Genomic DNA, 16,614 nt, shown 5'->3' on the forward strand with positions numbered 1-16,614 from the left:
TGTGACAGTGGGAACTGGTGCTCTCCACTCTCTGTCCTGTGACAGTGGGAACTGGTGCTCTCCACTCTCTGTCCTGTGACAGTGGGAACTGTTGCTCTCCACTCTCTGTCCTGTGACAGTGGGAACTGGTGCTCTCCACTCTCTGTCCTGTGACAGTGGGAACTGGTGCTCTCCACTCTCTGTCCTGTGACAGTGGGAACTGGTGATCTCCACTCTCCCGTCCTGTGACAGTGGGAGCTGGTGCTCTCCACTCTCTGTCCTGTGACAGTGGGAACTGGTGCTCTCCACTCTCTGTCCTGTGACAGTGGGAACTGGTGTTCTCCACTCTCTGTACTGTGACAGTGGGAGCTGGTGCTCTCCACTCTCTGTCCTGTGACAGTGGGAACTGGTGTTCTCCACTCTCCCGTCCTGTGACAGTTGGAACTGGTGCTCTCCACTCTCTGTCCTGTGACAGTGGGAACCGGTGCTCTCCACTCTCTGTCCTGTGACAGTGCGAACTGGTGCTCTCCACTCTCTGTCCTGTGACAGTGGGAACTGGTGTTCTCCACTCTCTGTCCTGTGACAGTGGGAACTGGTGTTCTCCACTCTCTGTCCTGTGACAGTGGGAACTAGTGCTCTCCACTCTCTGTCCTGTGACAGTGGGAACTGTTGTTCTCCACTCTCTGTCCTGTGACAGTGGGAACTGGTGCTCTCCACTCTCTGTCCTGTGACAGTGGGAACTGGTGCTCTCCACTCTCCCATCCTGTGACAGTGGGAACTGGTGCTCTCCACTCTCCCATCCTGTGACAGTGGGAACTGGTGTTCTCCACTCTCTGTCCTGTGACAGTGGGAACTGGTGCTCTCCACTCTCTGTTCTGTGACAGTGGGAACTGGTGTTCTCCACTCTCTGTCCTGTGACAGTGGGAACTGGTGCTCTCCACTCTCTGTCCTGTGACAGTGGGAACTGGTGTTCTCCACTCTCTGTCCTGTGACAGTGGGAACTGGTGTTCTCCACTCTCCATCCTGTGACAGTGGGAACTGGTGCTCTCCACTCTCTGTCCTGTGACAGTGGGAACTGGTGCTCTCCACTCTCTGTCCTGTGACAGTGGGAACTGTTGCTCTCCACTCTCTGTCCTGTGACAGTGGGAACTGGTGCTCTCCACTCTCTGTCCTGTGACAGTGGGAACTGGTGCTCTCCACTCTCTGTCCTGTGACAGTGGGAACTGGTGCTCTCCACTCTCCCATCCTGTGACAGTGGGAACTGGTGTTCTCCACTCTCTGTCCTGTGACAGTGGGAACTGGTGCTCTCCACTCTCTGTCCTGTGACAGTGGGAACTGGTGTTCTCCATTCTCTGTCCTGTGACAGTGGGAACTGGTGCTCTCCACTCTCTGTCCTGTGACAGTGGGAACTGGTGATCTCCACTCTCCCGTCCTGTGACAGTGGGAGCTGGTGCTCTCCACTCTCTGTCCTGTGACAGTGGGAACTGGTGTTCTCCACTCTCCCGTCCTGTGACAGTTGGAACTGGTGCTCTCCACTCTCTGTCCTGTGACAGTGGGAACTGGTGCTCTCCACTCTCTGTCCTGTGACAGTGGGAACTGGTGCTCTCCACTCTCTGTCCTGTGACAGTGGGAGCTGGTGCTCTCCACTCTCTGTCCTGTGACAGTGGGAACTGGTGCTCTCCACTCTCTGTCCTGTGACAGTGGGAACTGGTGCTCTCCACTCTCTGTCCTGTGACAGTGGGAACTGGTGCTCTCCACTCTCTGTCCTGTGACAGTGGGAACTGGTGCTCTCCACTCTCTGTCCTGTGACAGTGGGAACTGGTGCTCTCCACTCTCAGTCCTGTGACAGTGGGAACTGGTGCTCTCCACTTTCCCGTCCTGTGACAGTGGGAACTGGTGCTCTCCAGTCTCTGTCCTGTGACAGTGGGAACTGGTGCTCTCCACTCTCCCGTCCTGTGACAGTAGGAACTGGTGCTCTCCACTCTCTGTCCTGTGACAGTGGGAACTGGTGCTCTCCACTCTCTGTCCTGTGACAGTGGGAACTGGTGCTCTCCACTCTCTGTCCTGTGACAGTGGGAACTGGTGTTCTCCACTCTCTGTCCTGTGACAGTGGGAACTGGTGTTCTCCACTCTCTGTCCTGTGATAGTGGGAACTAGTGCTCTCCACTCTCTGTCCTGTGACAGTGGGAACTGTTGTTCTCCACTCTCTGTCCTGTGACAGTGGGAACTGGTGTTCTCCACTCTCTGTCCTGTGACAGTGGGAACTGGTGCTCTCCACTCTCCCATCCTGTGACAGTGGGAACTGGTGCTCTCCACTCTCCCATCCTGTGACAGTGGGAACTGGTGTTCTCCACTCTCTGTCCTGTGACAGTGGGAACTGGTGCTCTCCACACTCTGTCCTGTGACAGTGGGAACTGGTGTTCTCCACTCTCTGTCCTGTGACAGTGGGAACTGGTGCTCTCCACTCTCTGTCCTGTGACAGTGGGAACTGGTGTTCTCCACTCTCTGTCCTGTGACAGTGGGAACTGGTGTTCTCCACTCTCCATCCTGTGACAGTGGGAACTGGTGCTCTCCACTCTCTGTCCTGTGACAGTGGGAACTGGTGCTCTCCACTCTCTGTCCTGTGACAGTGGGAACTGTTGCTCTCCACTTTCTGTCCTGTGACAGTGGGAACTGGTGCTCTCCACTCTCTGTCCTGTGACAGTGGGAACTGGTGCTCTCCACTCTCTGTCCTGTGACAGTGGGAACTGGTGATCTCCACTCTCCCGTCCTGTGACAGTGGGAGCTGGTGCTCTCCACTCTCTGTCCTGTGACAGTGGGAACTGGTGTTCTCCACTCTCCCGTCCTGTGACAGTTGGAAATGGTGCTCTCCACTCTCTGTCCTGTGACAGTGGGAACTGGTGCTCTCCACTCTCTGTCCTGTGACAGTGGGAACTGGTGTTCTCCACTCTCTGTCCTGTGACAGTGGGAACTGGTGTTCTCCACTCTCTGTCCTGTGACAGTGGGAACTGGTGCTCTCCACTCTCCCATCCTGTGACAGTGGGAACTGGTGTTCTCCACTCTCTGTCCTGTGACAGTGGGAACTGGTGCTCTCCACTCTCTGTCCTGTGACAGTGGGAACTGGTGTTCTCCATTCTCTGTCCTGTGACAGTGGGAACTGGTGCTCTCCACTCTCTGTCCTGTGACAGTGGGAACTGGTGATCTCCACTCTCCCGTCCTGTGACAGTGGAGCTGGTGCTCTCCACTCTCTGTCCTGTGACAGTGGGAACTGGTGTTCTCCACTCTCCCGTCCTGTGACAGTTGGAACTGGTGCTCTCCACTCTCTGTCCTGTGACAGTGGGAACTGGTGCTCTCCACTCTCTGTCCTGTGACAGTGGGAACTGGTGCTCTCCACTCTCTGTCCTGTGACAGTGGGAGCTGGTGCTCTCCACTCTCTGTCCTGTGACAGTGGGAACTGGTGCTCTCCACTCTCTGCCCTGTGACAGTGGGAACTGGTGCTCTCCACTCTCCCGTCCTGTGACAGTGGGAACTGGTGCTCTCCACTCTCTGTCCTGTGACAGTGGGAACTGGTGCTCTCCACTCTCCCGTCCTGTGACAGTGGGAACTGGTGCTCTCTACTCTCTGTCCTGTGACAGTGGGAACTGGTGTTCTCCACTCTCTGTCCTGTGACAGTGGGAACTGGTGCTCTCCACTCTCTGTCCTGTGACAGTGGGAACTGATGTTCTCCACTCTCTGTCCTGTGACAGTGGGAACTGGTGTTCTCCATTCTCTGTCCTGTGACAGTGGGAACTGTTGTTCTCCACTCTCTGTCCTGTGACAGTGGGAACTGGTGTTCTCCACTCTCTGTCCTGTGACAGTGGGAACTGGTGCTCTCCACTCTCCCATCCTGTGACAGTGGGAACTGGTGCTCTCCACTCTCCCATCCTGTGACAGTGGGAACTGGTGTTCTCCAATCTCTGTCCTGTGACAGTGGGAACTGGTGTTCTCCACTCTCCATCCTGTGACAGTGGGAACTGGTGTTCTCCACTCTCCATCCTGTGACAGTGAGAACTGGTGTTCTCCACTCTCTGTCCTGTGACAGTGGGAACTGGTGCTCTCCACTCTCCCATCCTGTGACAGTGGGAACTGGTGCTCTCCACTCTCCCATCCTGTGACAGTGGGAACTGGTGTTCTCCACTCTCTGTCCTGTGACAGTGGGAACTGGTGCTCTCCACTCTCTGTCCTGTGACTGTGGGAACTGGTGTTCTCCACTCTCCCGTCCTGTGACAGTGGGAACTGGTGTTCTCCACTCTCTGTCCTGTGACAGTGGGAACTGGTGCTCTCCACTCTCTGTCCTGTGACAGTGGGAACTGGTGTTCTCCACTCTCTGTCCTGTGACAGTGGGAACTGGTGTTCTCCACTCTCCATCCTGTGACAGTGGGAACTGGTGCTCTCCACTCTCTGTCCTGTGACAGTGGGAACTGGTGCTCTCCACTCTCTGTCCTGTGACAGTGGGAACTGCTGCTCTCCACTCTCTGTCCTGTGACAGTGGGAACTGGTGTTCTCCATTCTCTGTCCTGTGACAGTGGGAACTGGTGCTCTCCACTCTCTGTCCTGTGACAGTGGGAACTGGTGCTCTACACTCTCTGTCCTGTGACAGTGGGAACTGGTGCTCTCCACTCTCTGTCCTCTGACAGTGGGAACTGGTGCTCTCCACTTTCCCGTCCTGTGACAGTGGGAACTGGTGCTCTCCACTCTCTGTCCTGTGACAGTGGGAACTGGTGCTCTCCACTCTCCCGTCCTGTGACAGTAGGAACTGGTGCTCTCCACTCTCTGTCCTGTGACAGTGGGAACTGGTGCTCTCCACTCTCTGTCCTGTGACAGTGGGAACTGGTGCTCTCCACTCTCTGTCCTGTGACAGTGGGAACTGGTGTTCTCCACTCTCTGTCCTGTGACAGTGGGAACTGGTGTTCTCCACTCTCTGTCCTGTGATAGTGGGAACTAGTGCTCTCCACTCTCTGTCCTGTGACAGTGGGAACTGTTGTTCTCCACTCTCTGTCCTGTGACAGTGGGAACTGGTGTTCTCCACTCTCTGTCCTGTGACAGTGGGAACTGGTGCTCTCCACTCTTCCATCCTGTGACAGTGGGAACTGGTGCTCTCCACTCTCCCATCCTGTGACAGTGGGAACTGGTGTTCTCCACTCTCTGTCCTGTGACAGTGGGAACTGGTGCTCTCCACACTCTGTCCTGTGACAGTGGGAACTGGTGTTCTCCACTCTCTGTCCTGTGACAGTGGGAACTGGTGCTCTCCACTCTCTGTCCTGTGACAGTGGGAACTGGTGTTCTCCACTCTCTGTCCTGTGACAGTGGGAACTGGTGTTCTCCACTCTCCATCCTGTGACAGTGGGAACTGGTGCTCTCCACTCTCTGTCCTGTGACAGTGGGAACTGGTGCTCTCCACTCTCTGTCCTGTGACAGTGGGAACTGGTGATCTCCACTCTCCCGTCCTGTGACAGTGGGAGCTGGTGCTCTCCACTCTCTGTCCTGTGACAGTGGGAACTGGTGTTCTCCACTCTCCCGTCCTGTGACAGTTGGAAATGGTGCTCTCCACTCTCTGTCCTGTGACAGTGGGAACTGGTGCTCTCCACTATCTGTCCTGTGACAGTGGGAGCTGGTGCTCTCCACTCTCTGTCCTGTGACAGTGGGAACTGGTGCTCTCCACTCTCTGTCCTGTGACAGTGGGAACTGGTGTTCTCCACTCTCTGTCCTGTGACAGTGGGAACTGGTGCTCTCCACACTCTGTCCTTGACAGTGGGAACTGGTGTTCTCCACTCTCTGTCCTGTGACAGTGGGAACTGGTGCTCTCCACTCTCTGTCCTGTGACAGTGGGAACTGGTGTTCTCCACTCTCTGTCCTGTGACAGTGGGAACTGGTGTTCTCCACTCTCCATCCTGTGACAGTGGGAACTGGTGCTCTCCACTCTCTGTCCTGTGACAGTGGGAACTGGTGCTCTCCACTCTCTGTCCTGTGACAGTGGGAACTGTTGCTCTCCACTTTCTGTCCTGTGACAGTGGGAACTGGTGCTCTCCACTCTCTGTCCTGTGACAGTGGGAACTGGTGCTCTCCACTCTCTGTCCTGTGACAGTGGGAACTGGTGATCTCCACTCTCCCGTCCTGTGACAGTGGGAGCTGGTGCTCTCCACTCTCTGTCCTGTGACAGTGGGAACTGGTGTTCTCCACTCTCCCGTCCTGTGACAGTTGGAAATGGTGCTCTCCACTCTCTGTCCTGTGACAGTGGGAACTGGTGCTCTCCACTATCTGTCCTGTGACAGTGGGAGCTGGTGCTCTCCACTCTCTGTCCTGTGACAGTGGGAACTGGTGCTCTCCACTCTCTGTCCTGTGACAGTGGGAACTGGTGCTCTCCACTCTCTGTCCTGTGACAGTGGGAACTGGTGCTCTCCACTCTCTGTCCTGTGACAGTGGGAACTGGTGCTCTCCACTCTCCCGTCCTGTGACAGTGGGAACTGGTGCTCTCCACTCTCTGTCCTGTGACAGTGGGAACTGGTGCTCTCCACTCTCCCGTCCTGTGACAGTGGGAACTGGTGCTCTCTACTCTCTGTCCTGTGACAGTGGGAACTGGTGTTCTCCACTCTCTGTCCTGTGACAGTGGGAACTGGTGCTCTCCACTCTCTGTCCTGTGACAGTGGGAACTGATGTTCTCCACTCTCTGTCCTGTGACAGTGGGAACTGGTGTTCTCCACTCTCTGTCCTGTGACAGTGGGAACTGTTGTTCTCCACTCTCTGTCCTGTGACAGTGGGAACTGGTGTTCTCCACTCTCTGTCCTGTGACAGTGGGAACTGGTGCTCTCCACTCTCCCATCCTGTGACAGTGGGAACTGGTGCTCTCCACTCTCCCATCCTGTGACAGTGGGAACTGGTGTTCTCCAATCTCTGTCCTGTGACAGTGATAACTGGTGTTCTCCACTCTCCATCCTGTGACAGTGGGAACTGGTGTTCTCCACTCTCCATCCTGTGACAGTGGGAACTGGTGTTCTCCACTCTCTGTCCTGTGACAGTGGGAACTGGTGCTCTCCACTCTCCCATCCTGTGACAGTGGGAACTGGTGCTCTCCACTCTCCCATCCTGTGACAGTGGGAACTGGTGTTCTCCACTCTCTGTCCTGTGACAGTGGGAACTGGTGCTCTCCACTCTCTGTCCTGTGACTGTGGGAACTGGTGTTCTCCACTCTCCCGTCCTGTGACAGTGGGAACTGGTGTTCTCCACTCTCTGTCCTGTGACAGTGGGAACTGGTGCTCTCCACTCTCTGTCCTGTGACAGTGGGAACTGGTGTTCTCCACTCTCTGTCCTGTGACAGTGGGAACTGGTGTTCTCCACTCTCCATCCTGTGACAGTGGGAACTGGTGCTCTCCACTCTCTGTCCTGTGACAGTGGGAACTGGTGCTCTCCACTCTCTGTCCTGTGACAGTGGGAACTGCTGCTCTCCACTCTCTGTCCTGTGACAGTGGGAACTGGTGTTCTCCATTCTCTGTCCTGTGACAGTGGGAACTGGTGCTCTCCACTCTCTGTCCTGTGACAGTGGGAACTGGTGCTCTCCACTCTCTGTCCTGTGACAGTGGGAACTGGTGCTCTCCACTCTCTGTCCTGTGACAGTGGGAACTGGTGCTCTCCACTTTCCCGTCCTGTGACAGTGGGAACTGGTGCTCTCCACTCTCTGTCCTGTGACAGTGGGAACTGGTGCTCTCCACTCTCCCGTCCTGTGACAGTAGGAACTGGTGCTCTCCACTCTCTGTCCTGTGACAGTGGGAACTGGTGCTCTCCACTCTCTGTCCTGTGACAGTGGGAACTGGTGCTCTCCACTCTCTGTCCTGTGACAGTGGGAACTGGTGTTCTCCACTCTCTGTCCTGTGACAGTGGGAACTGGTGTTCTCCACTCTCTGTCCTGTGATAGTGGGAACTAGTGCTCTCCACTCTCTGTCCTGTGACAGTGGGAACTGTTGTTCTCCACTCTCTGTCCTGTGACAGTGGGAACTGGTGTTCTCCACTCTCTGTCCTGTGACAGTGGGAACTGGTGCTCTCCACTCTCCCATCCTGTGACAGTGGGAACTGGTGCTCTCCACTCTCCCATCCTGTGACAGTGGGAACTGGTGTTCTCCACTCTCTGTCCTGTGACAGTGGGAACTGGTGCTCTCCACACTCTGTCCTGTGACAGTGGGAACTGGTGTTCTCCACTCTCTGTCCTGTGACAGTGGGAACTGGTGCTCTCCACTCTCTGTCCTGTGACAGTGGGAACTGGTGTTCTCCACTCTCTGTCCTGTGACAGTGGGAACTGGTGTTCTCCACTCTCCATCCTGTGACAGTGGGAACTGGTGCTCTCCACTCTCTGTCCTGTGACAGTGGGAACTGGTGCTCTCCACTCTCTGTCCTGTGACAGTGGGAACTGGTGATCTCCACTCTCCCGTCCTGTGACAGTGGGAGCTGGTGCTCTCCACTCTCTGTCCTGTGACAGTGGGAACTGGTGTTCTCCACTCTCCCGTCCTGTGACAGTTGGAAATGGTGCTCTCCACTCTCTGTCCTGTGACAGTGGGAACTGGTGCTCTCCACTATCTGTCCTGTGACAGTGGGAGCTGGTGCTCTCCACTCTCTGTCCTGTGACAGTGGGAACTGGTGCTCTCCACTCTCTGTCCTGTGACAGTGGGAACTGGTGCTCTCCACTCTCTGTCCTGTGACAGTGGGAACTGGTGCTCTCCACTCTCTGTCCTGTGACAGTGGGAACTGGTGCTCTCCACTCTCCCGTCCTGTGACAGTGGGAACTGGTGCTCTCCACTCTCTGTCCTGTGACAGTGGGAACTGGTGCTCTCCACTCTCCCGTCCTGTGACAGTGGGAACTGGTGCTCTCTACTCTCTGTCCTGTGACAGTGGGAACTGGTGCTCTCCACTCTCTGTCCTGTGACAGTGGGAACTGGTGCTCTCCACTCTCTGTCCTGTGACAGTGGGAACTGGTGCTCTCCACTCTCCCATCCTGTGACAGTGGGAACTGGTGTTCTCCACTCTCTGTCCTGTGACAGTGGGAACTGGTGCTCTCCACTCTCTGTCCTGTGACTGTGGGAACTGGTGTTCTCCACTCTCCCGTCCTGTGACAGTGGGAACTGGTGTTCTCCACTCTCTGTCCTGTGACAGTGGGAACTGGTGCTCTCCACTCTCTGTCCTGTGACAGTGGGAACTGGTGTTCTCCACTCTCTGTCCTGTGACAGTGGGAACTGGTGTTCTCCACTCTCCATCCTGTGACAGTGGGAACTGGTGCTCTCCACTCTCTGTCCTGTGACAGTGGGAACTGGTGCTCTCCACTCTCTGTCCTGTGACAGTGGGAACTGCTGCTCTCCACTCTCTGTCCTGTGACAGTGGGAACTGGTGTTCTCCATTCTCTGTCCTGTGACAGTGGGAACTGGTGCTCTCCACTCTCCCATCCTGTGACAGTGGGAACTGGTGCTCTCCACTCTCCCATCCTGTGACAGTGGGAACTGGTGTTCTCCACTCTCTGTCCTGTGACAGTGGGAATTGGTGCTCTCCACTCTCTGTCCTGTGACTGTGGGAACTGGTGTTCTCCACTCTCCCATCCTGTGACAGTGGGAACTGGTGTCCTCCACTCTCTGTCCTGTGACAGTGGGAACTGGTGCTCTCCACTCTCTGTCCTGTGACAGTGGGAACTGGTGTTCTCCACTCTCTGTCCTGTGACAGTGGGAACTGGTGTTCTCCACTCTCCATCCTGTGACAGTGGGAACTGGTGCTCTCCACTCTCTGTCCTGTGACAGTGGGAACTGGTGCTCTCCACTCTCTGTCCTGTGACAGTGGGAGCTGGTGCTCTCCACTCTCTGTCCTGTGACAGTGGGAACTGATGTTATCCACTCTCCCGTCCTGTGACAGTTGGAACTGGTGCTCTCCACACTCTGTCCTGTGACAGTGGGAACTGGTGCTCTCCACTCTCTGTCCTGTGACAGTGGGAACTGGTGCTCTCCACTCTCTGTCCTGTGACAGTGGGAGCTGGTGCTCTCCACTCTCTGTCCTGTGACAGTGGGAACTGCTGCTCTCCACTCTCTGTCCTGTGACAGTGGGAACTGGTGCTCTCCACTCTCTGTCCTGTGACAGTGGGAACTGGTGCTCTCCACTCTCTGTCCTGTGACAGTGGGAACTGGTGCTCTCCACTCTCCCGTCCTGTGACAGTTGGAACTGGTGCTCTCCACTCTCTGTCCTGTGACAGTTGGAACTGGTCGCCCTGGAACAACAAGCTTATTTTCCTCTTTTCCCTTCCCCCTATCTCTGTCACTCCTTCCCCTCTCACTCCCCTCCCCCCCTATCTCTTCCCCCTCCCTCTCTATCTCTTTCCTTCTCCTTTTCTCTCTCCCTTATCCAGAAGCAGAGAATAAGTGAGAGAGACACGGAGAGAGCGCGAGAGGCAGGGAATGAGACAGAGAGTCAGAAAGACAGAGAGACAGAGAGATTGGGACAGAGTGTGACTGAGTTGCCTTGGGATGTTTTACTACGTGAAAGACCCGATATATCGATGTTGAGAGGTGAATATTGAAGAGACGGAGGCAGGAGTCTGGGGGATGAGACACAATCTGAGCGTTTCACTGACCCCTCCACATTCTTCAAACGCACAGCACTAACTGGGGAATGACCCACAGCCCAGGGCAGGTGGTTCCATAGCTCAGGGGTTAGAGCACTGGTCTAGTAAACCAGGGGTCGTGGGTTCAAATCTCATTGGGTCCTACTCAGCTCAGTATTTAAATTAGCAAGGGCTTTAATTATAAATATGAAACCAACCCTGACACAACAGGCTCTCCCCTCTCCCCCAATCTTCCCTTCTCACTCTTACTCTCTGTCACCTTCCCCCTCTCTCAATCCCTTTTCACCTTCTCCCTTCCCTCCTCTCTCTCACTCTCTCACTCCTGCCCCTCTCTCTCGTACCCCTTCACTTTCTCTTCTCCCTTTTCCCGTCTCTCTCTCTCTCACTCCCCCCTCTCGCTCCCCCCTTCTCACTCTCCACTTCCCTCTCTGTCTATCTCCCTTTCCCCTCTCTTCCCTTCCCCCAGACACCACAGGCTCTCCCCTTTCCCCCACTCTCTCACCCTGCCATTCTCTCTCCCCTTCTCCCTCTATCTCTCCCTTTCCTCTCTCCCTTAACCCCTCTCTCTCTCTCTCTCCCTTTCCCTCTCTATCCCCTTCCACCCCGAGAGAAAGAGAGAGAGAGAGAGAGAGAGAGAGAGCTCAGAGCAGGTAGCTGGGCCCTACTAAAACTTAGCTCAGTATTTAAATTCACCATCAATTGACAAGGGCTTTAATTATAAATATTAAAAAGCTCTGAGACCGACCCTGGAACTACAGGCTCTCGATTTATCTCTTCCCTTCCTCCTCTCTCTATCATTTCCCTTTATTTTTCTCTCTCTCTCCCCTCCGCTCACTCTCCTTCATCCTTTCTCTCTCCCTTCCCCCCTTTCCCACTCTCTCTCCCCTTCCTCTCCCTTTCCTTCCCCCTCTATCTCTCTCCATCCCCTTCTCCTTCTCTCTCTCCTTCCCTCTCACTCTCTCCCTTTTCCCTTCTGACTCGAACTTTCTCTCTCCTCTTCCCATCTCTCGCTCCCCTCCCCATCTCTCGCTCCCCTCCCCATCTCTCTCTCCCCCCCCATCTCTCACTCCCCTCCCCATCTCTCGCTCCCCTCCCCATCTCCCTCTCCCCCCCCATCTCTCGCTCCCCTTCCCATCTCTCGCTCCCCTCCCCATCTCTCTCTCCCCCCCCCATCTCTCACTCCCCTCCCCATCTCTCGCTCCCCTTCCCCTCTCTCTCCCCTTCCCCTCTCTCTCTCTCCCCTCCCCATCTCTCGCTCCCCTCCCCATCTCTCGCTCCCCTCCCCATCTCTCTCTCCCCCCCATCTCTCACTCCCCTCCCCATCTCTCGCTCCCCTTCCCCTCTCTCTCCCCTTCCCCTCTCTCTCACTCCCCTTCCCATCTCTCGCTCCACTTCCCCTCTCTCTCTTTCCCTTTCCCTCTCTCTCCCCTTTCCCCTCTCGTTCTCACTTTCCCTTTACCCTTTTCACTCTCTCCCTCTGCCTTTCTTCCCCTCTCTCTCCCCTCCCTCCTCTCTCTCTCTCTACCCTTCCCACTCACGAGGCAGAGAGAAAGTGAAAAAGATACAGAGAGAGAGAGTGACACTGAGAAAATGAGAATGAGAGAAAGACAGAGAGAGTGAGCGAAAGAGACAGAGAGAGGGAAAGAGAGATAGAGAGAGAGAGAGAGAGAGAGAGAGACAGAGAGAGATTGAGCCAGAGTGTGACTGAGTTGCCTTAGGCAATTTTATCTCCCTCCCTTCTCCTTCACTCTCTCTTCCCCCTCTCTCCCTTTTCCTGTCACTCTCACTCCTTTCCCTCTCATGACGCCGTGTCACTCTCCCCTCCCATCTCTCTCTCACCTCCCCTCTCTCCACTTCGCTCTCTCATTCCAACCCCTCTCACTCCCATTCCTTCTTTCTCCCCTTCCCCACTTTCTCCCCTTCTCCTCTCTCTCCCCTCCCCCTCTCTCTCCCCTTCCCCTCCCTCTCTCCCCCCCTTCCCCTCTCTCTATCCCCTCCCCCATCGCTCTCACCTTCCTCCCTCTCTCTCCCCTTCCCCCTTGAGAGACAGAGAAAAAGTGAGAGAACGAGAGAAAGAGATATAGAGAGCCAACCCAGCGCAGGTGGCTCCATAGCTCACAGGTTAGAGCACTAGTCGATTAAACGTGAGATTGTGGGTTCAAACCTCCATGGGTCTTGTTCAAAATTAGCTTAATATTTAAATTCACCATTAGTTAACAAGGGTTTAATTATAAATATTAACCAGCTCCAAGACCAACCCTCAAACTGCAGGCTCTTGATCTCTCTCTCTGCCTTCCCCATCACTGCCTTTTATTTTTCTTCTCTCGCTCTCCTTCCCCCCTCTCCCTGTCCCCCTTTCCCCCCTCTCCCTGTCTCCCTTTCCCCCTTCCCCTGTCTCTCGCCCTCCCTTCCCACTCTCCACTTCATCTCTCTCCCCTTCCCCCTCTCTATTTCCGTCCCTCTGTACCCATCCTCTCCCGTTCCCCCGCTCCATTTCTTTCCTCCTCTGTCTCTCCTGTGTCCCGCTCTCTCTCTCTCTCCTCCACTCACTCTCCTTCCCCCTTTCTCACTCCCCCTTTCTCTCCCCCTTCCTCCCCTCCCCTTCCTCTCCCTTTCCTTCCACCTCTATCTCTCTCCAACCCCCTCCTTCTCTCTCCCCTCTCCCTTCCTTACCCTTCACTCTCTCTTCACCCTCTCTCTCTGTCACTCCTTCCCCTCTCACGACCCCCTCTCGCTCTCCCCTTCGCCCCTCCCTTCTCACTCTCCACTCCCCTCTCTGTCCATCACCCCTTTCCCCTCTCAGCACACTACCCCAGTCCCATGTGCAAAGTTAAAGCACATGAGATTGGGGGTAGTGTGCTGACGTGGATTGAGAACTGGTTGTCAGACAGGAAGCAAAGAGTAGGAGTAAATGGGTACTTTTCAGAATGGCAGGCAGTGACTAGTGGGGTACCGCAAGGTTCTGTGCTGGGGCCCCAGCTGTTTACATTGTACATTAATGATTTAAACCAGGGGATTAAATGTAGTATCTCCAAATTTGCGGATGACACTAAGTTGGGTGGCAGTGTGAGCTGCGAGGAGGATGCTATGAGGCTGCAGAGTGACTTGGATAGGTTAGGTGAGTGAGCAAATGCATGGCAGATGAAGTATAATGTGGATAAATGTGAGGTTATCTACTTTGGTGGTAAAAACAGAGAGACAGACTATTATCTTGTTAGCGTTAGTGTTTTCTTAGAAGAATCACTCAACACTCAGAGTCGGTTCCAATGCTGATGCAGCTTTTATAACGCTCAGCGGGGAGGAAAAACTCAGGACCGTATCCAGGTTTCTCTCCACAGAACAAAGGATTACATGCACCTTTATATGTTTCACAACAGTTACAAAACAGTTTACTACAGCTACACAGCCCATCACGGCTGGACACAAGCCAATCACAATGATTATAGATTACATATAGGTTATTTTAACCCAATAGAATTCCCCTTATGTCTCAGGAACCATGTGTTCGTCTTTTGTCAGCTTGGGCTGATTGATATAGGTTCTCTCACTAGTTCTTTCTTCTTGGAGAAATAATTGGTTTCTAACCTTGTTTACAGGAGATGGGTTCTCTTATCTCTTTCTTCCTGGGGAATTAATTGGTTTATGGCCTTGAATATGGGAGATGGGTTCTCTCCTCATTATTCTTATCCTGCATCCAAGGCATTCCTATAGTGGGCCTCACAGGGTTATTGCTCGGTCATTGAACATTCAACAGTTCACAGCTTGACTACCTGATTTCCCATCATGCCTGGGCAGCCATTTTATGTGTGGCCACTTTAAACTTATATGCGTTTAGATATATCTAGCAGGTGCCTAATGCCGAGTATTCTGGTATATTCTAAAGGTGCCTACCTCCTACAACAATCTGAATGGTGACAGATTAGGAAAAGGGAAGGTGCAACGAGACCTGGGTGTCATGGTACATCAGTCATTGAAGGTTGGCATGCAGGTACAGCAGGCGGTTAAGAAAGCAAATGGCATGTTGGCCTTCATAGTGAGGGGATTTGAGTACAAGGGCAGCGAGGTGTTGCTTCAGTTGTACAGGGCCTTGGTGAGGCCACACCTGGAGTATTGTGTACAGTTTTGGTCTCCTAACCTGAGGAAGGACATTCTTGCTATTGAGGGAGTGCAGCGAAGGTTCACCAGACTGATTCCCGGGATGGCGGGACTGACATATCAAGAAATACTGGATCAACTGGGCTTGTATTCACTGGAGTTCAGAAGAATGAGAGGGGACCTCATAGAAACGTTTAAAATTCTGACGGGTTTAGACATGTTAGATGCAGGAAGAATGTTCCCAATGTTGGGGAAGTCCAGAACCAGGGGTCACAGTCGAAGGATAAGGGGTAAGTCATTTAGGACCGAGATGAGGAGAAACTTCTTCACCCAGAGAGTGGTGAACCTGTGGAATTCTCTACCACAGAAAGTAGTTGAGGCCAATGCACTCAATCTATTCAAAAGGGAGTTAGATGTAGTCCTTACTACTAGGGGGATCAAGGGGTATGGTGAGAAAGCAGGAATGGGGTACTGAAGTTGCATGTTCAGCCATGAACTCATTGAATGGTGGTGCAGGCTCGAAGGGCCGAATGGCCTACTCCTGTACCTATTTTCTATGTTTCTATGTTTCTATGTCTATGTTTCTATGTTTCCCTTCCCCCTCTCTTTCCCCCATTCCCTCACCGTACCATTCTCTCTCGCCTTCCCCCTCGATCTCTCCCCTCCCTCTCTCCCTTAACCCCTCTCTTTCTCCCTCTCCTTCTCTCTCCCCTTCCCTCTCGAGAGACAGAGAGAAAGTGAGAGACAGAGAGAACGAGAGAGAGAGACACAGAGAGCCAGGCCAAGGCAGGTGGCTCCATAACTCAGTGGTTAGAGCACTGGTCTTGTTAAACCAGTAGTCGTGGGTTCAAATATCCCTCGGGCCTACTCAAAATTAGCTCAGTATTTAAATTCATGGTCAATTAACAAGGGCTTTAATTATAAATATTAACCAGCTCCAAAACCGACCCTGGAACAACAGGTTCCTTTTTTCTCTTTCCCCTTCCCCCTATCTCTCTCACTCCTTCCCCTCTCTCCCCCCTCCCCCTCTATCTCTTCCCCTCTCCTTTTCTCTCTCCCCTTCCCAATCCAGAAGCAGAGAAAAAGTGAGGGAGACACGGAGAGAGAGAGAGAGGCAGAGAATGAGAGAGAGACAGAGAGACAGAGAGATTGGGACAGAGTGTGACTGAGTTGCCTTGGGATGTTTTACTACGTGAAAGACCCGATATATCGATGTTGAGAGGCGAATATTGAAGAGACGGAGGCAGGAGTCTGGGGGATGAGACACAATCTGAGCGTTTCACTGACCCCTCCTCATTCTTCAAACACACAGCACTAACTGGGGAACAACCCACAGGCCAGGTTAGGTGGCTCCATAGCTCAGGGGTTAGAGCACTGGTCTAGTAAACCAGGGCTCGTGGGTTCAAATCTCACTGGGGCCTGCTCAGTATTTAAATTCACTGTTAATTAACAAGGACTTTAATTATAAATATTAAACAGACCCTGGAACTGCAGGCTCTCAATTTTTCTCTCTCTGCCTTCCCCATCACTGCCCTTTATATTTCTCTCTCGTTCCGTTCAATCTCCTTCCCCTTTCTCTCTCCCAGTCCTGCTTCCTCCCTGACACTGTCTTTCTCACCCTTCACACTCTCTATTTCTCTGTCTTTCCCCATCTCTCACTCATTCCCCTCTCTCTTCATCTGCCTTCTCCTCTTTCTCCTCCCTCTCTCTCTCCCCTTCCAGCTCTTACACACTCGTTATCCTCTCTCTCGCTCCTTCCCCACTCTCTCTCACTCCTTCACTTTTCTCTCTCCCTTTCCCCTCTCCTCTTCTCATCTCTCTTACACTCACTCTGCCCTTTCCAAATCTCTCTCTCCCTTCCCCATCACGACCCTTTCTACATCGTTTCACCCCTCTCTCCCTTTCCCATTATCTCG

At 53.7% G+C, this 16,614-nt stretch overlaps 2 non-coding genes across 2 annotated transcripts; both read left to right on the forward strand.

The window, feature by feature from the left end:
* The first annotated feature begins 10,673 nt into the window (after nt 1-10,673).
* On the forward strand, nt 10,674-10,746 carry trnat-agu (transfer RNA threonine (anticodon AGU)). Its single transcript has one exon. It is a non-coding gene; the product is annotated as a tRNA-Thr (tRNA).
* A 5,300-nt stretch (nt 10,747-16,046) lies between these two features.
* On the forward strand, nt 16,047-16,119 carry trnat-agu (transfer RNA threonine (anticodon AGU)). The gene has a single exon. It is a non-coding gene; the product is annotated as a tRNA-Thr (tRNA).
* Nucleotides 16,120-16,614: the final 495 nt, after the last annotated feature.

The sequence above is a fragment of the Pristiophorus japonicus genome, unplaced genomic scaffold (assembly GCF_044704955.1).
Source record: "Pristiophorus japonicus isolate sPriJap1 unplaced genomic scaffold, sPriJap1.hap1 HAP1_SCAFFOLD_536, whole genome shotgun sequence".
NCBI lineage: Eukaryota > Metazoa > Chordata > Chondrichthyes > Pristiophoridae > Pristiophorus > Pristiophorus japonicus.